Source organism: Lontra canadensis, unplaced genomic scaffold, assembly GCF_010015895.1.
Source record: "Lontra canadensis isolate GAN:19392208 unplaced genomic scaffold, GSC_riverotter_1.0 scaffold87, whole genome shotgun sequence".
Taxonomy (NCBI): Eukaryota; Metazoa; Chordata; class Mammalia; order Carnivora; family Mustelidae; genus Lontra; species Lontra canadensis.
The window spans coordinates 1,567,102-1,590,390 of NW_022631081.1; positions in this window are offsets into that span (position 1 = coordinate 1,567,102).

The following is a 23,289-nucleotide window of genomic DNA, read 5'->3' on the forward strand; positions in this document are numbered from 1 at the left end:
CAGTAGAGGTAAGCAATTATTCATATATCCCACAATGATTGTATGCTTGCTAGGGTGCCAGACATGGGCGTAAAGGGTAAACAAACAAACAAAAAAGACACAGTCTCTACCTTCATGGAGCTTGCAGTCCAGTTGGAAAGAGAGACACCAAGTAGATATATACATGGTTGGACATAGATTTAGGAATTGAAATCAGTGCCACTAATGAAAAAAAAAAAAAACCCAAACAGGTTCTAGGAGAATGTATTACAAAGGAATCTGACTCAGTTATCAGAAAGGGCTTCCCTGAGAAAGTGATTCTGAAGCATCAGGACTGTCAGGTGAGTGGGGAGAAGAGCAAGTGCAAAGGCCCTGTGGCAGGACCAATGATGCGTGGTGATCACATATTCCCCTCTGTCTCAGGCTGTCCCAGTTGTTCTGGGTTATTTATTGTTAGCAGTCTCTTTTTCTTTCTGAAGTGGTCTGGTTTGGAAGATAAATTACATGGTTGCTTTAGGATTGTGGCCTGTTTGGGGAAAGGAGGCTCAAGGTATCAGGACTATAGACACAGGAAGAGCCGAGGCTGGGGAAGCTGGCTGGGACAGAACCACATGGGCCTTGAAGGCTGGGGGAAGGAGTTCATTTTCTATCCTAGAAGCAATAAAAAACCTTTGAAGGATTTCAGGCAGGATATGCCAAGAACTGTTTTCCTTGTGAAAAAGTCTTTCTCCTTTCTGTTCTCCCAAATGCTTTGGCCCCTCCTCACTTGAAAGTCCATCCACATACGATAGACTGTGACTTCCACCTTTCTTCTCTTGGACTGTGAGGTTCCAGAGAGACAAAGAGGAACTTTCTATGAACCTCTTTCCACACTCATTTCCTCTCTGCTAACTAGATGTGAGGTGCCCAGGGCTGTTTTGAGAGTAGTGATAGAGCCTCCAACAACATGAGTGGAGCAAAGTCTCACCCCTACTACTCTTCCTTGAGCCAACCTGGAACCCCGTTGGCTGGTTTATGTGAGCAAGAAACCAAACTCTATTATGTCTGAGCCATTATAAATAGTGGGATTCAATCTTGGAAATAGTCAAAGGGAAAATACCAGCTATGGTGCATTACGTTCATGACCTGAGTCAGGCTCCTTATACTTTATATGCCTTGTTTCATTTAATTCTTAGAGGAAACACTTTATAGATAAAGAAACTAAAGCTCAGAGAGGGGAAGTGACTTGTCTAAAGTCTCACTGTTAATAAGCAGATGAGCTGGGGTTTTAACCCAGGAATGTCTGATTCCAAAGCCAAACACCAACTATGGAATTATCAGCCCCCAACTTCTCTCTTCACTGGCTGGAGCAGTGAGAGTCTCCACACCTCACAGATCCAGAGTTCAGGCAGGCCACTTCCCCCTCCAGGCGGAGCTTCCCCAGAACAGACCCCGGCCTGAGGGATGTGAACGGGAAACGCACAGAGTGTCCCACACCCGTGGCTACAGGCTCCAGCCCCATCTCTACATCAAGTACTCATCTCAGGAAGGAGCTGGTGGTATTTCTTTCACCCGCCTGTAGGTTGGCAGTTTCTTCGAAGAGAAATGTTCTTAGATTCATTTAAAAGTCTAAGCAGTGACAGCACAAATTATTAGTGTTTGAAATATTTATAAAGTCTCTTGTTTGCCATGGCACGGGAGGCGATAGTCCACAAATAAAAAGAACGCTACAGATGCACATGAGCAGTGCAGACAGGAGAAAGGAAGGGGAGGCGGTCTGTCCATAGCCACCTGGTTTTCCAAGGGGCACTAAACCACGTGAATGTTTAAGCTAACTTCCTGTCTCCTGCTTCTGTCCCATCTCCACCCAGAAGATCATCGCCCAGACATGTCAGTAGAAGGCTTCAAAATCACAAGCCATGAACATTCAGGAAAGCTGTGTGAAAGGTATTTGTGAACTCTCTGTGCTATTGTTTTTATAAAAATCTCTTCTGGTTGCCTAAAATCGTTTCAAAATTAAAAACAAACAAACAAACCAGGGACTTATACCATGTTTGGCTTAAAGAGAACACAAGACAGAAGTGTTGTTTTTCTCATTTGATAGATGGAAAAACTGAGCTCCCAGATGGAGATCTGAAGTTACCCAGTGAGTTCAAGGCAAGAAATGAGATCTTCTGACTCCTGATCCAGACCTCCTGCTTCGTTGACCTTGTATCATTGTGATACACAAGCCAGAAATTTCGAGAGGAGATGTTCTGGTCCTATTCTGAGACCATAAGGCTCTAATTCAATCACTATGTATGTGTGTGCATATGTAGATATGAATTTACCTATTCATTCATGCATTCATTCACTAACTCAACAAATATGGCGATATGTGAGCATGACAGAGATGGCCTTACCTTTGATGCCCAGGGAAAAAATATGATCGAGTTGAAGTCATCCTCCAGGTGACCCCACAAGGAGTTCAGGAGCATGAACAGCACTCTAGAGTTGTTTGTCTTAGAGCAAGGAAGCTGGCCTTTGGTGTCCTGGTACCAGGGACTCATGGGCAATGGGACATTCTTGGAGGGAGGGTGAATCCTTACAGGTGTTTTCAGGTAAGGCAGCCCTTGTTAGCTGAAGGCAATTCTTAGCTATGGGGTGCAGCTGTGAGTAAGGGCAGTAAACAACCACAAGAGCTGGGATCTGACCATTGGTCTTTCAAAGGGGTCTGAGAGGGCCACCAACCATATTTGCTTTTGAGATAATTAGGGGTTCATCCCACTGGGAAACTGGGGGAGATATTACAGAACTCACACCTCCACGGGAAGGACCCAGGTTACTTACTCCCTATTGCTTGTCAGTTGTCATCAGAGAGTGGTCAGTCGCCACCAATGAATGAGCACAGCCTGACTGGTATGCAGCCTTGGAGAGTTCTAGCAGAGAGAGGAAGCATTCAGGCAATGAGGTTGATATGCAAGAGTGTGGAAGTTGGGCAGATGTGGCCAGAAATGGGAAGTGTTGAGGAAATGAGTGTGTGTGAAAACCAAGGTCATTTGCTGCAGATGACCTTTACCAATCACATTTATCCCTCAGACATGTGGACTTGGGAAGCTGGTGGAAGCATGGGGACTGTTGGCTGGAGCCCTAGAGCAAGAAAATCAGGGAGTCACAGCTGGGGTGGTCATCATGACTTTCTGCATGAGAGGCTGGAAAGTCACTCAGGGGAGGGTATGGCTGACTTGGGAAGCCTCCGGGCTTTTGATCATCCATCCACCCACCCACCCATCCATCCATCCATCGACCCAACCATCCATCCATCCATCCACCCACCCACCCATCCATCCATCTACCCATCCGTCCATCCATCCGTCCATCCTACAGATACTTATTGAGGGCCTAAAGTGTGCCATTATACCCATGGTATATAACATCACATTTGGTGCAGGGAGAAATGGATAAATAAGACATAGTCCTTGCCCGCTTGGAGCTTATGGGGCGTGTGTGTGTGTATGTGTTTGTGTGTGTGTGTGTGTGTTAAGTATAGGGTAACTAAAAAAATAAGCGAGATGATTTCAGACACAGTTATATTTAGTAAAGGAAACCTATGGGTTGCTGAATGGAGCATGTCAGTACTTTGGACCTGGCAACTATGGAGAGACTCTCTGATTATACCCATTTTAGAGATGAGGAAACAGGCTGTGAGAGACTGAGTAATCTGCCCACGTGCATCCAGCTGGTAGGTGCTCCCACTTTAGTTCCCATGCCTACCCATCCCGTGGTGCTTCTCTTCCTAGGCTCTGATTATATTGAACTGTCTCCCATCAGGCCCCCTTTCTTCTTTCCCTTTAGTCATTTGTGGTTTGGGGACAAGGACCTGACCCTCCTGAATCCCCACACAGAGTCTTCAGGCAGTGTCCTGGCCCTGGAGTAAGCAGTGACCCATAGCTCTGGGGCCAGCCTCACCTGGGAAGGTATCAGAGTCCAGGAGAGCAGACTCTGGCTCTGGAGATGGGGAGGCTGGTCCTGGCCCCTACACTGTCTCCCCATCGGACCTCGGATGAGTGGCCTTACCTCTCCCAGCCTCAGTCCCCTCCTCTGTCAAATGCCAATACCAATTGTTTCACCTCCTGGCATGATGGAGAAGCTCAAACGAGCTAAAGCATGGGTGAGACTTGGCACTGAGCCCTGCGCAGAGAAAAGGCTCACATTGATCTTGGTGTGGCAGCTGCTCACCCCGAGAATTCTGATTCCTTGTCGGGTATATGCCAGGCAGGCAGGCGGAGAGCAGGGATCTTCAGCCCTGGCCTTCTTGGCCTTCAGCCTCCAGGTGACCCTGAGCTGGGGCCAGGGTAAAGAAGAGAGGATTTTTCAGACTCTGGGTGGGGACTGCCAAAGCCAATTAGGGGCGTCAGACAGACGGCAGAGTCCAGAACCCCAGCAAACTGACACGGTGGCCAATGGAGGGGCCGGCTTCTCTTGACCTTAAACCCGAATGCTCCTGCCCACATCTGCAGCTAAATAAACCAAGTAAATCATGCTGGCAGATAGATAATTAAATAATTATCAGGCACTTAATAACAAGGAGTGGGTGTTCTGAATTACCATATTAGACAGTGTCTTTGCGGACTAATTGTTGCATTACATCAGAGTTACTCATTCATTATTCTTGTCATTTCGGGTGATAATTTGCACTTTAGGAGACAGCGACAATTTTAGCAGGCAATTAGAGACGTGTCAGGCCTGGCCCCGTGAGTTACTGTCACAATTATTGCCTTTTTTCCAGTGTCCTCATTTGCAGCCGTGTATTTAAGGGGATTTGGGTAATTCCAGGCCTGGGCAAAACAACCAACCCACGGGATCGTGGCGGGGCAAGGACATGGCCGCCACCACTGTCAGAACAAGGGACTGCTTCTTAGAAGTGGAGGTGCCAGTGCTCGTCCAGCAGGATAAACTGAGTGCAGCTTTCTCCTCTGCTGCCAGAAGCCACCTACAGTTTCTGAAAACTAGGGCTGCTCTCCCCAGTCACTCCAGAGGAGAAGGAGGCCTTGTGCTCCTCCCCAGGTCTCCTCATCACCCGCCTGCCCCAGCCCTTTGTCACCGCTCCCCTGACCCTTTGTGATGGGTTCTTCTGTAGACTTTGGGGAGGTGGAGAGGACACAAGAGAGAAGAGGAACATCTTAATGGTGTTTTTCATCTTCTATGTTTGCCGATGCTTTGTCAATCTTCAGGCCTTGTGGACCCAGAGATGGACTGCCCCTCCCAGAGTTAGCTAATTCCTAGCAAGAGCAAACAACTTGCCTGGAGCATGCCTTTGGCCTTGATAGGCAGACAGACCAATCTGAAGTCCATAGCCCCATCCGCCTGGTTTTACCAGGCTCCTGTGGTCCAGGACAGCTCCCTGCTTGGATCACCCCAGAGTCAGCTGCCACAAGACTGGGGACCAGCCCGACAGCCCAGGGTCTGCCGAAATGAATCAAATCAGCTAATCCTAAATGGACTTACTCTTCCTTCTTGTTGAAACCACAGTCAGGTCCCTTGCCTGTGGTCTTGGGTGGCTCCTTCTGCCTCCCTCACCTACCCCTGGTGCCTCCCTCCTCTTGGGGACTATGAGCAGTGACCTCTGTCTTCAATGGCAGCTGCCTGTTGGTCTGTTGACCTCAGCATGCCTAAGGAAACAAAATCTGGGGTGAATTTTAAAGCAGAAGGGAAGGCAGGAGAGAGGGAACAGAACTGAGGAAGGAGGAAGGAAAAAGAGAGAGAAGGGAATGAGAAGAGGGAGATTAAGGAGAGGAGGAAGAAGAGAAGAAGAGGAAGAGAAAGGGAGAAATCAGGTGGGAAGGAGGGAGGGAGACTGAGTGGGGGAAGAACAGAGGAAGGGAATTGGCCCATGAATGTTCTGTCTGAAAGCAACACTCCCCCGCCCCCCCATGGCTCAGACTGTTTACTTTTTGGTGAAATCCAATGTCTGGGTTCATTTAGCTACAGTCGAGTCTCTTGACCCTGGACAACTTGAGAACAGACAGTGTGCATCAGTGACTCCGAAAGAGGCTTTCAGAAAATATTTTTCACTGGCTACATGGTGGGAGTCAAGAAAAAAAGAAAGCACTATTCAACCCACACACAGGACACTGCAAGCAAAGGGCAGGTTTCAACCTCAAACTGGCTGCTTCTCAGCTCTGTCCTTAGCAATTAGGGAACAGACACTGACATGGCCAAGTTGGGCGCCCCTGTTCCTTGGGTTGGCTTTGAAAAGAGCTATCAGCCCAGGACACACTGGCCTCCAGGAGGGAGGGCCCCCCTCCAATGGATGTGTTGGGCCATCCGCCCCCCTCCAGAAGCAGGCAGATTCAGTGGGTTTGGAGTCTGGGCTCAGCCACTTGCTAGCTGTGTGACCTTGGGCCGGTGGCATTTCTGAAATCTTTTTCTCACATCAAAGTTTCGAGGGTAGGAGTCATGGCTGACCTCTAACAAAATGAAACTAAGGATGGAGCATAGAAACTGGGGTATAGCAGCAAGGAATGACTCACCAGCGGGGGCTACACTTTTCATTTTAATTATTTTAAAATTGAATTATTATGTGGTCCTCTAGCCCTGCATGGCTTTGATTTGGACCCATCATCTCCCTGGACCTGTAGGGTTGTAAGATGATTCTCCTATCTGGACTGGCTCCCACTGGTGCCAGGTAGAGCCTTCCTGAGATGGCTTCTCTGAGGTCCCCATGTTGCCCTGACCTCACCCCTTAGGGCATCCTGTCACATGTCCCTCCCCCACCTGGGAAGAGGAAAGGAACGTCCACCAGAGGTGCCCAAGAGTCTCTGCAGGTCAAGACCTTAATGTTCAACAAATTTCATCAAAGCTTCACAGGAACTTCTGAAGTAGTTTAATGATTCCCATTTTATAGATGAGGAGACAGAGGCTGAACCAGCCTGAGTGGGTTCCTCAGGGTGATACAGCCAGCAAATGGCAGAGCCATGCCATGAACTTGACTCGCCACTTTTTTGCAGTCCTTCCCATTAGCTGGGACACAGTATCATGAGCATGTGCTGTCATCCCACAGAAAAGCAGCTCCAGGAGCACAGCTTTGGACACATTTCTGCAGCAAGACTGGCTTTATGCAACCAAGCGTTTTCTTCAAGGATCTTACAAATTCCATTTGGAGGAAAACACAAACGATTGAAAGCAAAAGCAACTGGAGACAATGCATCTATCTGTCTATCTATCCATTTATCTAAATATAAAACATACATACATATATATAAAATACATACACACACTACAGTTGACCCTCAGACAACACTGGCTTGAACTGTGTGGGTCCCCTTCAAAGCACGAGTTTTTCAATAAATACAGTAGAGCACAGTAAATGTGTTTTTCTGTTCCTTATGTTTTTCTTAAAAACATTTTCTCTAGCTTACTTTAAGAATACAGTATATAATACATACAACACAAAAAATATGTGTTAGTTGACTATCGATGCATTGCTAAGGCTTCTAGTCCACATTAGGCTAAGAGTAGTTAGGTTTTTGGGAAGTGAAACTTATAAAAGGATTTCCGACTGTGCAGGGGGTTGGTGCCCCTCAACCCGGTGTTGTTCAAGGTCAGCTGAGACGTATACTTGGGTGTACATATATGCACAGGCTAAATGGAGTTAATTAAGTGAAAATAGCAGTAAATCTGACAGCCTCAGATTAACACAATGGTCCAAACTGTAGGAAATATAGTATTTTGAAAAAGAATAAATCCAGCCAATTATAGATTTATGTTGATGCTAGCACAGTTACCACAGTTTTACAATAATCATTGATCAATCAAGGTTTTATGACAAAACTATAATTTTCATGTGTGGCTCCCTCACCTCAAATTTTCCTCGTTTGCTTAATTCCCAGAATGCGATTCCGTAAATCTTTCCCTCCACGATATTAAGGAGATAATAAGAATGCCATGTAAGATTTGCTTATGGTTTAAACCACAGTTGCAAATGATTTATAATTAGGGCCAAATCTAAGACAAAACATTATTAAAGTCAAAACCTGCTGTAAATTGGCCCGGTCTGCTTGGGCCTTTAGCAATTTATTGGGGTTTAATGACAGTATTTCCTCTGGTGAGATCCAAGGGGTCAGCTGACACCAACGGGAGATATTTATGAGTAGGGGGATGCTATGGAAATCATGGGGGTGTCCCTGGTGGCATCGGCCTGGAGGAGACATCACTCCATGGACCATCTTCAAAGGCAAAACCCTCAGTGTGGGATCTTCAGGCAAGGTGCCCAGAGATGAAGGGCCCAGAGTCCACCATGTTCTTCCTGTGGGCTGATGGCCTTGGAGTTTTCAGTTCGAGAAGGTATTTGGAATAAGTCCAGCCATTAGCGAGTCATTTGTGCAATATGTGTTTACTGAGTAACTACTATGTGCCTGATATTGGGGGTACAGTGATTAGCAGTGAATGCAGAGGCCTGGAGAGGACAGTGTCCCCGGCAGGGGACATCCCAGTGTGATGGAAGCAAAATGAGCAAAGGGAAGAGAAGAGGAGTCAGTCCCAACTAATGCACTGGGAGGACCTCGGCTTTCACAACAATGGGGAGGCCCCCAGAAAGCCTAGCATTTTAAGAATGATTTTTCGGGCTGCAGTCTGGAGAACAGACTGTAGGGGGTAGAGGGGAAAAAGAAAGGTGATATGCGAGGGTTTCCTGTCCTCCAGGTGTGAAAGGAAGGTGGCTCCAACCAGTGGGTCATGGTAGAGATGAGAGAGACAGTTGCATCTGAAATAATTTTTTGTAGTTACCTTGACAGGTCTTGTTGACAAATTGGATATTGAGTGTGACGGGAAGGCAAGAGTCTAATCTGAGTCTTAGGTTCTTGGCTTGAGCAGCTGTGTGTGCAATGGTGCCATTTCCCGAAACAGGGAAGACTGGGGTGCCATGACAGGTTGGAAAATGGTGGTACAGCATCAAGACTTTGGTGATGGATGTGTGAAGCTTGAGATGCCATTAGCTTGTCCCCATGGGGATGTCAAGACAGCAGGCAAATATATGAGTCTGGAGTTTAGGAGAGAGGTCAGGCTGGAGATATAAATTTTGAAGGCATGAGCCCAAGGATGGTTTTAAAGCCATGAGATCACCAGGAACTGGGGACAGATATAAGAGGAGATCTGTGGGCTGAGTCCTAGAGACTGCAACATTCAGATGCTGGGAGAAAGAAGAAACATCCAGTATGGGACATTGAGAAACTGGTGTCAGGGACACAAGAAGAAATCCAAGAGAATGTGATGTCCTAAGAGTGGAGGCAAACCTAGGGTGAAGCCATCAGGTCTATCAAAGACTACCTAGAGGTCAACAAAATGGACGATGGAAGCTGACCACTGCCTTTAGAAACATGGTGGTCATCAGTGACCTTGACGTCAAGAGTTTTGGAATTCTTGGATCACACTTTGGCATTTCATCAACCTTCACACAGACATTCCAAGAATCAGTGGCCTGGAAATCGCATCCTTTCTTGGAGATATGCCTTGGAGGAACGTCTTCCCCTGCTTCACAGCTGCCTGGCATGGGCACCCATGGGTGGTATTTTTCCTAGAGAAGCACCAAGAAAACCTGGTCCTTTTGAGCAACTGAATTTTTTATCTTTAAACACCTGGATTCTGATTTTCTTCTTTGTTTGGCCACCAGTAGCCCTGCACCTGCACAGCGACAGTGTTTTTATGTGTCAAACTGACTCTTGGCTCTGTTTTATTTTTTTATTCTCATTTTCCCTTTGCCCTGGTTACTTTGTCAACATTATTTTGATCCTCCTCTAATGTACATATTTTTCTCTAACGTGTAATTTTGGTGTGTAATCACTGCAAATCTTTCTGGAATCATAACAGGAGAGCACATGCCAAATGTTATGACTGTTTCATAGATACCACTGGACCTTATGAACCCGCATGCATTATGATGGAGAGAAATGTACCAGGGCATGGAGTCAGGGGACATTTATTCTAGTTCTGGCTCTACCATTAAATAGCTATGTGACTCTGGCAAATCGGTTCCCCTCTCTGAGCTTCAGCTTCTCCAACAATCAAACATGGGGTTATATTTAGGGTTAACAAACATGAGGCATATATACACTGGCCATCACCTAGCTACATAGCAGACATCACTAATCAATAAGGCAGTCTTTGGCATTGAGTTTAAACAAGACATCAGAATCCTTCTTAACACCGTACTTCAGGCTGGAGCTACTAATTAATAGAAGTGGCAAGCTGAATGAGGTCTTATTGCATTATAGGATGAAAAATTGTCTGGGAATGAAATCGACTGCAGCCCTTGAACTGGGACAATAGGAATATCGCCTCCTCCCCAACTGAGAGTTTTCATGATGCCACTTTTTACAAAAGAACTATGTTTGTACACATTTTTGCTAACCAAGAGGAACCTCAAAAAGGATTTCACTTTTATGAAATGGTAATTGCTTTTTTGCCTTACATCATTTTGGATGATGGGAGGTTCTGTAAGAATGTTCTACTTTTGGGTAGTTGGGGAGGCTATATTTGTAGTTACAAGAAAAAATTTCCAAGGCAGAGGGGGTAGGAAGGCTCTACAATAATTATAGGGTACACCCTGTTTATCCTAGCATTTGCCATCTGGAATCTTACCAAGAAATTTTGGACCATACCTTCTACCTATTTCAGATGAGATCTCAGGACATAAGGCTCTGCACAGATCTCATGCTTATTCCTAATGGCAGTGATTTGTCTTTTATTTTAAAGAAAAATATAATAAAAAGACAATTTTATTATATTTTTCTTCAAAATAAAAATAAGGAAATAACCAAAGGTTTCTGCTTAGTTGGCCCTTCATATATCTAGGGGGAAATCCTTTTTTAAATGGACATTCTGGGTAATTAATTTTTTATGAATTAATTGATTAAGAAAATTCCCGGTCACATCTATACAACTGAGTACAACTCTGCCCCTGTTCTTTCTCCTGGATTCAGGGAACCCCTACCACGTGGTTCACACAACCCTAAGATTTTTCTAATTCAATAACCCTACCAGTTAACTAATGTCAGGATTCCCATTTCACAGCTGAGAAAATGGAGGCTCAAAGAGGTGAAGTGACAAGACCAAAGTATTCTTGAAAACCTTCTTCCACGACATCTCTGATGTCGTGAAGTTCTAATCATAAAATTCTTGTAAGAATTCTGGTTCCCTACCTTTGTTTCTGAAATACCGATCAGAACTTGCTGATGGCTTCAGCAGAAGGTACATGAAGGTGTCAGAGAGAAGGTGACACTTCCTACATTTATCCACATCCTTATTTAATCACAGGGCAACCAGTGAGGTAGGCACCGTTATGATACCCCTTCTACAGATGGGAAGACAAAAGTCTGTCTTGCCCAAGGCAGGGATTTGAACCCTGTGTGTAGGAGACCTCAAATTCTTTCTTCGGTGATAAACCACAGCTTGGGATGGAACACAAGGAGTCATCACTCCTTTTCAGACATGAAAATGAAAGGATAAGCTGGTTTTGGGGATTTCCAAATGTGGACCCTTTTAAAATTCACAAGCACAGATGCTGGGGGTGGAGGGAGGGAGCCGGCCAGAGGGGAAGACATGGTGTCAGACGGCTCTTTGCATGTGAGGATCTTGGCCTCCTGGAGCTGGTGACAAGTGGGTCACCAGGCTCTGCAGACAAAACTGCTTTTGAGGGGATACACTCTGGGCTGGGCACTACTGACAATACATCTTGTTTGACTGAACAAATGAATGAATGAATGAATGAGTAACAACTCTGCTTGTTTCCCACTCCATATTGTCAGGCCAAACTCTAGTAAGTATCCTGTATGCTCCATCTTTCAGAAACTTCTTTGCAATATAGTGCCTTAAATATCGTGCCTACTCTTCCTTCCAGAGCTCCAAAGGTGCTAATAACCAACACCCCCCCCCCATATCTCCACCCATTTCTGCCTCTGGAGCTGTATCCAAGGGATTTGCTGCAGCAGCAGGAACTGGCTGACAACACAATTCTTCCTGTTTCCTGGGAAAGCCTTTATTTTGCTTTGTTCTGCACTTGAAAGTGAGCATGCACAAAACTGTCAAGAAAGGTTCCTTCAGTCTGGGCTGTTTGGGACACAAGGCATGTTGGGCTGGGTGGGGGAGAGGGAAGGAAGCCAGCCGTGGGTACAAAGAAGCTGGATTTGAGTCCGTCCTCACTGTGTGACCTTGGATATGTCATTGGCACCCTTGAAATCTAGGGTAGACTATTTCTCAAATCAGGGAGCCTGCATGAGATGCTCCTGGGGTCTTTTCTAGGTTAAAAGCATCCATCCTTGTAAATTCACAAAGAGTGCCAGGCACGGAGCAGCGGCAGAATAAATCCTTGCCGGTCTGATTTCCCAAACAAGCCAAACCATCCCTGATCCTTTCCTGAGTACATCTTTTGGAAGAGGCAGGAGAGAGGCCACTGGGTCCCTGAGTTTGCAATTGGGGAGGGGAAGGTGGTGTAAGGTGACAGAAGAAGGACTTCAAGATAATGAGAGACTGCATCAACTTCCCCAGAGCTCTTTCTGGTTCTGGAAGCAAGCAAAACTAAAGCGGCGGGTGGGGGGGGGGGGGGCGGGGGGGGGGATGGTGACGGAAAAAAGAGGTATTTATTTTAGAGCTCTATGGGAAGCAGGAGGAGTGTCCACTGGCTGAAATGCCGCCTTCTCCTGCGGGCTAAGAGTGTGGGCGACAGCCCGCACATCCAAATGAGGGAGCGATTAGACCGCTTGCCTCTGAAGATGGATTTCTTTGGTTGGGGGAGCCGGTTGGGGGCTGGGCTGGTGTAGAGGGGACGGCAACATTAGGCTTTGGCAAGTTAATTAGGGTTCAGGAGTCCAGCCAGCGGGGAGAGAGGCTGGATTTGCATAAAGCTCATTTACATAATGTTCTTCACAAATTGTGCAGCCAGAAGGCTGTGGGGCTGGCAGGGAGGGGGAGGCGGTTAGCGCCCGAGGCGGCAGCAGCCTAAGGGGGAAGGGCGCGGCCCCAGCGTTGGAGCGGCACACTCCCTCCTGCCCCTCTTGCCTCTGGGCTCTCCTATGGGTCTCCACCTTTGCCCACCCTGCATCCTTTTTCCTTGAGGCCTCCCTGCTCCACTGGGTACCTGCCCATGCCACCCGCCCCTTCCCACCTCTAAAGTGTCTCTATGATCCCCTGCTGTCTCTTGCTTAAAACCTTTCCATACCACCGTCGGGATTAAGTCCTAACCCCTTGGCCAGCCTGGTGGTCTAGCCCCTTCCTGACCCCATCTTTCTCTTGTTCCCTCTCCCCACCTAAAGGGAAGGGGTCCTGGGTCCCTGTGCTTGGCTTTGCTCTTGGAAGTTTTTGCTCTTGCTGTTACATGTCTTGAAATACCCTGCCCACAAAGGGCAGCCTCTTTGTGGCATCCTCCTGCCCCCCTATTCCAAGCCCCCTGCTCTTGGGGACATTTCTCCCATCCCTGTGTCCTCCTCAAGTGGACTGAAGCCCCCTTTGTGTGGCCAGAACTTGTCACAAGATATAGATGTAGACTCCAGGGAGGGTCTCTTTCCTCACCGTCTGTGACTTCTCCAGAAAAGAGATTTGCTTGACACATCCCCGTATCCCGCTGGGCAGGGACAAGCAAACAGCAGGTGCACAATAAATGCTGACCTGGATGAATGAAATTGGCCATCTCAGAGATTGGAAGCAGGTTCCCTCTTGTCTGCCTGAAAAGAGCCAGGCTCGCCCTTTGAATTTCTCTTTCCGCGTTCTTTCTTGCCTTAACCATTAACCAGTGCTGTGTCTGAGCTGCAGCGGACAAGAAGACACCCAGCAGAGTGTGGTGGTCTCTGAGCCAGACTCTTCACTGACGGTAGGATCATAGAAGTTGGATAGATGGGGAAAGGGGCATCCCAGGCTGGGCGAAGGGCACACGCCAAGGCAGGGAGGTAGGAAAGTGCACAGAATGTTTTGGTACATGGTAAGGGGGTTCAGGGGTTGGGGCCGCAGCTGAAACAAGAAAAATTTGGTGGGTCTCAAATTCTGAGTTGAAGACGCTGAACAGTAACCGCTCTAGTTTTGTAAGCCTCTGATAATGTGCGACGAAGGACGAGAGAGAAAACTGTTGTGTCTCCTGAGCACCTACTCCCTGTGCCACTGAACACATGACTGCCTTTGACAGCCTCGCACTGGAGGTAGTATTCTCCCCAGAATTACCAGTTTGGAGGAGAGGCAGACTAGAGGCACTTGCCTGAGCTCTCAAGGCTGGTAAGTGGTAAAGCGAGAATTTTTTTTTTTTTTAAGGATTTTGTATGTTTATTTGACAGAGACACAGGGAGAGAGGGAACACAAGCAGGGGAAGTAGATGAGGGAGAAGCGGGCTTCCCGCGCAGTAGGGAGCCCGATGTGGGGCTCATTCCTAGGACCCTGGGATCACGACCTGATCTGAAGGCAGCGGCTTAGTGACTGAGCCACCCAGGCGCCTGGTAAAGCAAGACTTTGAATCCAGTTTCAAATCTGGGCCAGCCTTTTGAATTGGATTTACTTGTGTTTTAGAGAAATACGTAAAAGAGGAGAGAAAGAAGAGAGGGGCAGTGAGGGGGGCAGGTAGATTGGCAGAGAGAGAAAGTTGGTAAGGGAGGGGGAAAGAGAGAGAGAGAGAGAGAAATAGAGAGGTGGAGGGAGGGAAGGGAAGGAGGAGGCATCAAAGGGGGGATGGCTCAGAAGATCAAAAGGAGGAAATTCACAGATGTCCATGGCCCTAGAGCACTCTAGGGATGCTTCTTGCTCTAAGACAGCTAGCTGTCTGATAGAACTTTCTGTGATGATCTAGATCTGCCATTGGAGGAGACAGTCACTAGCCTTATGTGGCTACCAAGCACTTGAAATGTGGCCAGTGCAACCGAGGAACTGAATTTTAATTGCATTTAAATTTAAATTTGAATAACCATGTATTTAAATTAATTACCCTAAATTTAAATGTGAATAGCCATCTGAAGGTAGTGGCCACAGGATGGGAGAGTGCATTTTTTAAGAATAGTCTTTTTTTTTTTTTTTTAAATCAAAGTCCTGGCTTGGGTTTTCTTCCTGTCCTTCTGGCCTCCCAGGCTGAATCAGGCACCCCTAACGTTTCTCTGTCTCATGTTCCTGGACATCCCACCCACACCGAGGTTTAATTTTAGCTGATTCTCTCTCAAGGACAAAGTATATATTTTTATTTAAATTTATGTCGCCTGAACCATTTCCAAGTTTCACTTTTAGAACCTGTCAATATTAGTGACATGTGGCATTTTAGGTACTTTTATGCTGGTGGGGCCTAAATTTATTGTCATTTTATGTCAGTCGGCAAAATGCACAAAATGCCAGAAGTGTTATAAACAGAGACGATTTATGTTCAGGTTGGGGTGAGGTTAAGAGAATGAATATAATCCGTTTTTTTTTTTTTTTTCCCAGAGACTTTTATGCGAGTGTGCAAGGCCAGCAGGTGCAGATTTGATACTCAGTGGGAAGTCTTTTTCTAGCAACAGGAGATGGCAGATGTAGACAGAGGCCCAATTACAGCGGCTCTGGACCAATCACGCCATGTCCTGCTGCGTGGATACTAGCTTCCGGTCCCAGGCACTCAGCATGGGGCTGTGCACACAGTAGGTGTTCAGTGAAAGCTCGTGGAAGAAAGGATGGAGACAGGGAAGGAGACATCGATGGGCATTCTAAAGACTCCCCCAGTCAGTCTTTTGGAACTTTGTCACACCGTGGCTCAAAACCTTTCAATGGCTCCCTAGCACCCTTGAGTTCCGGCTTGCTTGGTCCTTCAAGATCTGGCACCTGCAGGTACCTCTGGCCTCATTTTCTAAGCAAGTTTTATGTTCCTTCTCCTGCTTGCCTTTGCATGTGCTGTTCCTGCAGCTGGAAGGGCTCCCTAGTCTTCTCCTCGCGGTTGTTCTTCAGTAGCTGGCTCAGAGTCCTCCGTCCTTTCCGACCCTTACCCCTCTATCCCAGCCAAGGGTGGATGGCTCCCTCTCTGGGAAATCTCCTGGACTATAGCTATGCCTTTACTGGAGGACTTTCCATGTTGCCTTGTCTGCTTTGCTTCTTTGTCGCCCCCAAAAGATCACATGCTACTTGAGGGCATGGTCTGGGGAGTCCTGTTCCTCTTATCCTGGGCCCATATGGAGAAGCTGACAAATGAAAGGTAACTGGGTGATGGAACCAGTGGGTGCCGGGTGGGCAGGTCCTCAGTGTCCCCACTGATGCCTTAGGATTCCGCTGTACTGAACCTGCTGTCAGTTACCACTGTCCACGTGCTTCCCAGTTTCCAGACAACACAGCCCTTGCCTTTTGCCCTCTGTTCCTGGTCCTTGCAAGTCTACGCCTTTACAGATTTTCCTCATGGTCACTTTATTGGGTTTTATGGGAGGGGTGGATTCAACCTGCCATCTTCACTGGATGTCAGTAACAAATGAAAGGCTAGTTCTCTGTTAGACTTGGAGCAAACTGCTTCCCTTTCTCGGGCGTCTGATTCTTCTTCTGTGAAATGAGGGTGGTGGGCTGGATGAGTCCTAGGATCCAGCCAAAGTCCAAGAGGGTGACAGTGCTGGTCACACATGTCCGGGGCACGAGCAGGGGTTTAGATTTTACATGACAGTAGCTACTCCCTGTGGTCCTCCATTCCCACCAACTCCCCTCTCCTGCAAGTTCTCTTTCTGCTGTCTGTGTCCTTCCACCCAAACTCTACTGTGGAAGGTTCTGAGGTTCCTTCTTGTCCAGCCCATGGTGACAGCATCCGACACTTGTCCAGTTCTGAAGCTTACCCAGGACTCTCTTCCTGACTGGAAGTCTTTTGGCAATTCAGTGAGACCTTGAATCTCGTTTTATAGGCAACAAGGCTAAGAAAAAGGAAGGGACTTGCCTGCGGTCATGGGGTAAGTCAATAAGGAGCCAAGTGGTGATCTTGGTCTGGCTGACCTTCAACCCTGGTGTATCCAGCATCTGGCCCCTGGTGGATGCTCAGCCCACATTTATCTGCAGCAGGAGGTGATGGCCCTTGAATGGGGTCATTCAGGAGCACAGGTGTGGCCATAAGGCAAGAACCGTCAAATAAAAAAAATGAATTAAATGTTTTCAAGATCCGTCTATATTCCATACAGCATGTATTAGTAGTTCATGCCTTTTTATGGGTGAGTCATATTCCACTGGACGGACAGACCACTCTTTGCACATTCATCTGTTGATGGATGTTTGCATTATTTCTGCTTTCTGGCCCTTGGGAATAATGTTGCCACGAACACTCGTGTACCAGTATTCACCTGAGGCTCAGTGAGAGTGACGGGACACAGAAGGTTGCCTATTGTATAATCCCATTTATAGGAAATATCCAGAATAAGTAAATCCATAGAGACAGGAAATAGGCTAGTAGTTGCCAGGGTCTATGGGGAGGAAGGAACAGGAGTGATTTTTTTTTTTTAATAATTTTTAAAATAAGATTTTATTTATTTGTTTGAGAGAGAGAGAAGAAGAGAGAGCACGAGCAGGGGATGGGGCAGAGGGTGAAGCAGACTCCTTGCTGTGATCATGACTTGAGCCAAAGGCAGGAGGCTTACCAACTGAGCCATCCAGACGCTCCCCCCCCTGCCCCGCCCCAAGTGACTGTTTATTTGTGCATGAGCTTTCCTTTTGGGGGTGGTGAAGTTGGGTACTCCATAGAGGTGGTGTTCGCATAACACTGGAAATGTGCCAAATGCCCCTGGATCAGACACATAAAAATGGTTACTTTTATGTTATGTGAGTTTCACCTCAATAAGACAATTCATTACGAAAGGCCTCAATCAAGCACCCTTCCCTCCCTGCTCCAGGTCTCTCTCCTTCTCTCTCTCCCTCCAGCCTTCCCTCCCAGCGCTTCCCCGACTCAGGGAGTCCCTCCCCTCTTGCACTCTCTGAATTGATTTTTCTCACTCATTTTGGCAGGTTCGTGATCACCCTTCTCAGCAGAAACTCCTTCCATTTCATTACCCCTGGTGAGAAATGCAGGGCCATGGGGGGCGGGTAGGGACCTTGTTTTACTCCCCTCTCTTCTCTGTATCAGGTGGGACCAGGGAGTTTCCGCACTCAGCGCCACACCCCCCTCCCAGGAAGGAGGTCAGTGGAGCCAAAAGGGGGGAGACCTCTTCTTTGTTCTTTTGGGGCTGCAGGGTCCTGTCCCAGGGCAGCTTTCCAGCCCCCTCCCTTTCTCTACCCTCAATCAGCCCGGCATCTTGAGGGCCTCCCGTGACTTGCAGAGCCCATTTCTATGCATTGCTCCGTTTAATCTTCACACCACTTCTAACAGGTTGGGACTGTCACCTCCTTCTTAAAGGTGAAGAAGTGAGGCTGGGAGTTATGGAGCCACTTGTAAGACACCTGGGAATGAGAAGCAGGTCCATAGTTTCTGGCAAGATTTTCTCAGACTGGGTCAGACTTGGTTAATTAAGGATGGTTCCATCTGTCTTCCTGCCCTAGTGTGGTCCTGGCAGAAAGAGCTTGGCATTTGTGATGCTGTGGACTTGGGTGCCGATCCCAGCTCTGCTGCTTACTGGCCATGCTGCTCTGGGCAAATTGCACTATCTCCCTGGCTGTGGGGCTCCTGGAGCTGTCCAGCTGAGATGGGACAGAGCTGGCCGAGAACGAGAACAAGCTCCTAAGACTGGCAGCTCTGTGATGCAATCCGGGACTTCTCTGTTGCCAGCCGGGGGACCCAGGGGAGGATGTATCTCTTCTTTGGGGCCTTCCTTATTCCCCACCCTCAAAGCATGCTTAGGGATAACACCTGTCTCTCTGTATTATTGCAAGGATCATGACCTAGCCCCCCAAGCAGTTTTGAATACATGCCTGGCATGTGAGCAAGTGTTTAATAAAATACCCTCAAATGTAATAATATCATTACATTTCACTGGCTCTAGGAAGCTCCCACAATGGTAAGATGTGCCCTGAATTCACAGACGCTAACATGGGGGGAAGAAAGAGTACTTAGAATCAAAAACACCCTCCAAGAGTGTGGTGGTCGCTCTGTGCGAGGCAGAGGGCTAAACGTCTAAGGTACTTTCTCCTATTGAATCCTGATAGTATTCCTAAAATGTCAGGGTCTATCTGCACGTTAGACAGAGGGAAAACCTGAGGCTCAGGGAGGTTGAGGTCACTTCCTCTATGTTATATAGTTTGTAAGAGGTGAGGCTAGGATCAAATCATGTCTGTCTGCTACCAGAGCCAAAGTACCAATGAAAAAAACAAATGTGATGTGATCGTGCTTTGCAAACTACATAGTTACAGCCCTATGTAGGGTAAAAGACAAAATAATAATAATAACAGTAACAATAATAATAATAATAATAGTAATGTCTACTATGTGGGTGATTTGGTTTAATCCTGGCAACAGCTCTGTTATAATCCTTATTTTATACACAAGCAAACTGAGGCTCAGAGTGGTGAAGCAACTTACCTTAGGTCACACAGCCAGGAAATGGTGATCCTTAGGAGCTCCCGAGCGGACTTCCTCACACTTCACCTGAAATTGGGTGCAAGGAGATTAACTGGAAGGATCTTCTCAACGCAGCGCCCCTTGCCCCATCCAGGCTCTAGGCTGTGAGTGCACTGGACTCCCACCCACTTTTCTGTGACTATTCTGTCCTCCGTCACTCTCCCTGCCTGTTGGGACTGGGGCTGGGGCGGTGGGTAGGGGGAGAGAATGCACCATATGCAGATTGCTCCATTAAAATTTTATGTGGATTCAAAAATTCAGTGTTGACTCCAGTGACGCAAATAGGTATGAAAATTCTGAGGAAGGCACACTCATTGTTACTGAAATCAAATGGTTGAACGGCCACTAATGAGGCAGACAAGGAGCCTTGCTCAGCCTCTGAGGGTTGGGGGAGACAAGAGGAGCAATCGCGCTACATTATTCATACCCTCTTGTTTGAGCTTCAAATCTCAAGGAGGCTCTGGAAGGGGAAGGGAGAGAGGGCAGAGGCTGCGGAGGGGGTGGCAGGAAGAAGGCCGGTGACTAATTGACAACCACTCACAAAACCCCCTCCCCAGGGCACTCCTCTTCCAGCTCATTTTCAGCTCCGGCCCGAAAGCACCTGCCACAGTGCCTGGATGTCCCCCATGCCCCTGTGTGTGAGTCTGAGATGGTGAAGGACAGCAGGGAACTGGCTTTGGGGCCTGGATCTGTGAGCTTGGGCTGGTTCCTAAACCTCTCTGAGCCTCAGTTTCTTCCCCTACAACATGGGGCGGCCAAACGATGGCTCTTCTTACCTACTTTGAGGGGAAGGGGGATCTCTGAGGTTCAAATGCTCCATTGCAGTGTTCTCAAATGTGACGCATATAGGAATCACTCAGGGGTCTTGCTGGAACTGGCGTTCTGATCAAGCAAGTCCGGGGGTGCTGAGATTCTGCATTTCCAGCCAGCTCTCAGGCAAGGCAGGTGAAGGATGGCAGACCACCCTTCAAGAAGCCAGTAAGCCATCAAAATAGGAAAGTGCTTTGTAGGGTCGATCTGCTGGTCCAAAGTCTTTTTGTGCATTAGAATCTCTGAGGTGTTTATAAAAACCCAATGTCCATCCTCATCCCTCTAGGGCCAAGTTTAACTGGCTGTGCTTTTAAGCACCACACCCCTTGATTCTTAGATGCAACCCAGATTGTTGCCATTCTTATTACTAAGACTTTTCTACTGTTTAGCCCCCTCATATTTCCTGCCCATTTTGCAAGACCCTCTCTCCCCCAATTCCCCTACAGCATTCAATCCCACCACGCATGGATGCTTAAGGGAACGCATTTCTCCCTTTTCACTGAGCAAAACTGTTGGCAAGAATAAGCTTGAAGAACCAATCCCTCTCTCTGAAAGGGATGAGATGTTGCTCCCCATGGGATTGACCTCCCTCCAGGTTCGAAGGATACACTTCAGGCTCACATCAGGTTTGAATGGTGGGTCGCCTGGGCAGTTGCCCCTTCTGTTCTTTTGGAGACTACTGCCCCATCACAAAGATGACACGTACTCTAGTAGAAACAGTCCAGAGGAGCCACGGAGGAAAAGCCAGCTCACAAGGGAAGGGATTGATCTCCGCCAGTGAAACCTGTGTAGAATGTGCAATCCCACCATTGACCACACACCCGGCATAACTAATAAACAGGTTCCCGAGTACTCCCTGCATTTCGTAATTATTACTTGGCTATAAAAATCCCTTCTCCTTCCTGCCAACGTTATCTTAGTAAACGTTATGAGCGCTCACGAGGTTAATGCAGGGCTGTAAATCCGCGATGGGTCGAACAAGTGAGACTTGAAGAACTGTTCATAAATCTACAGGAATGGCTCCGGTTTGTTTATTTAATAAAATGTCATTTCCTAGAGATGCACAGGGCACTGCGGGGTTCACACCTTGGAGGGCGCTCAGGGAGGGAGCGAGGTGAGGTCTGCAGAGGACAGCAGGTGCTTGCACGTGGGTGTGTGCACGGTCAGTGTGCACGGGCAGTGCCAAAGCAGCAGTGAGGTCTGTCCTTGCACCAGCCATTCTAAAGTTCAGCTCCTGTGCCACTTAAGGCAGCCTGTTCTCTCGGAATTATTTAATGGGCCTCGTCAATATTTGAAACGGTGCTTCAAAGCCCAGGACATGTGTAATGCTGTTTGTACAACATGAGCACCTTCCCGAGACAATCTTCTGGGATTTGTTAGGGGCGTTTTGCCCACACTGGGCTGTTAAATCAACAAGAAGTCAGTCTTCCCCACATGGTATGGAATAAAATGCTAAAAGCATGGGTATTGGAGTAAACAGACATGGGTTCCAAAAGCAGATTTGCCTCTTACCCTTGGTGTTCACCTCTCTGGTCTTGGTTTCCTTCTCTGGACTCTGGAGATTGTCACCTGTGTTTTAGGGAGAGAGATCTGAAATGTAGAGAGACAGAGTGGGCACCAAGATGGTTCTCTTTCCTCTTTCTTTCAACTGTGAGGCCACAGCTTTGCAGTAACACTGAGGAGCCTTTGTTAATTAATTTTGGCTTAAGGTCATCTACAGGGCCCTCATTCTTTTCTTTTTAATGGACTTGTCCCCAGCTTGGAAATACAGAACAGAAGGGTGGGATGAATGGAAATGGCAAAGACGCTGCAGAACCAGGAATAGCATTCCTCCCTGCTGGGGATTAGCATCCCTGAGCCTTGGTGCTAAGTGTCAAGTCACTCACTGAAGGAAACAGACACGTGGTCTATCGGTAGGGATTGCAGAGTCTGGGGACCTGGGTCCAAGTCCTGACTCAAATGCTTAACCAGATGAATGACCTCTGTGGTCAGGTAATTTAACCTCTGGATTCCTGTGAAATGATTTTAACATCTGTCCTCTTAAGGTTCTGAGCATCATGTGAGCTACTCTGGGTAACGTGTTTGTATAGGCTTGGCATATTGTACAAGCTCAATAAATAATGGATTGATGCAGAGTGGAGGAAACAAGAGAGAGGCAGAAATGAGGGTGACCAGGCTTTCTTAAACACTCTTAAGTCTTAAATCAGTGCCAGTCTTACAACAGAAGTGTCCCATATCCTGGGGACTCCCTTTGTCTGGGAAAAATAGACGGTTGGTTGCCCTAGCCAAAATGGATAAGTCAATGCTTGAAGCACTCTTAACTCTGGGTTTAATTTGGCCGCAGCTATTGATGATTTAATAACAGCTGGCTGATTATGGAGGCTTCATCTAAAAGACTCTAATTCCCCAAGGCTAATTGCTGAGCGTTTGATTAACCCAGTGGCTCTCATTAGAATCACCTGAAGATCTTTCCAAACATACCAATGACTGGGCTTTACCCCAGACCAGGGTTTCTCCAGCTTACTACCACTGACATATTGGGCTGGATTATTCTTTGCAGTGGGGGCTGCCGTGTGCAGTGTGGGATACTGAGCAGCTTCCCCGGCCTCCACTCTGAAGATGGCTGTGGTGTTCGTCTCGTGACCACCAAAAATGGCTCCTGGGGTGACAATATCACCCTCATTTGAAAACCTCCCTAGACTAGTTCAAGAATCTGGGTGGGGGTAGGAACTGAGCTTTGGCATTTTGTATGAAGTCCCCTGTCCCCAGCTGACCATACCTTTCACCCACATTGTGAATGCGGATGGATGTTGATATGTAAGGTAAACGTTCAAAGGGGCTGGAGATGACCTGGGGTTCAGCTCAAGAGAACCATGGAAAGAGGAGGGAGGCAGAGACTTTATGTGACAAGACAGGTACTGAATTCCAGCCCCCAAGCGTGCCCTCTTCCACCTGCTACACAGCGTAAATCTCGTCATTATACACAGATTCTTCTAGGAAGAAGTGTCCATTTGAGTTCTCTTTATGATACTTCTGGAAGGCAG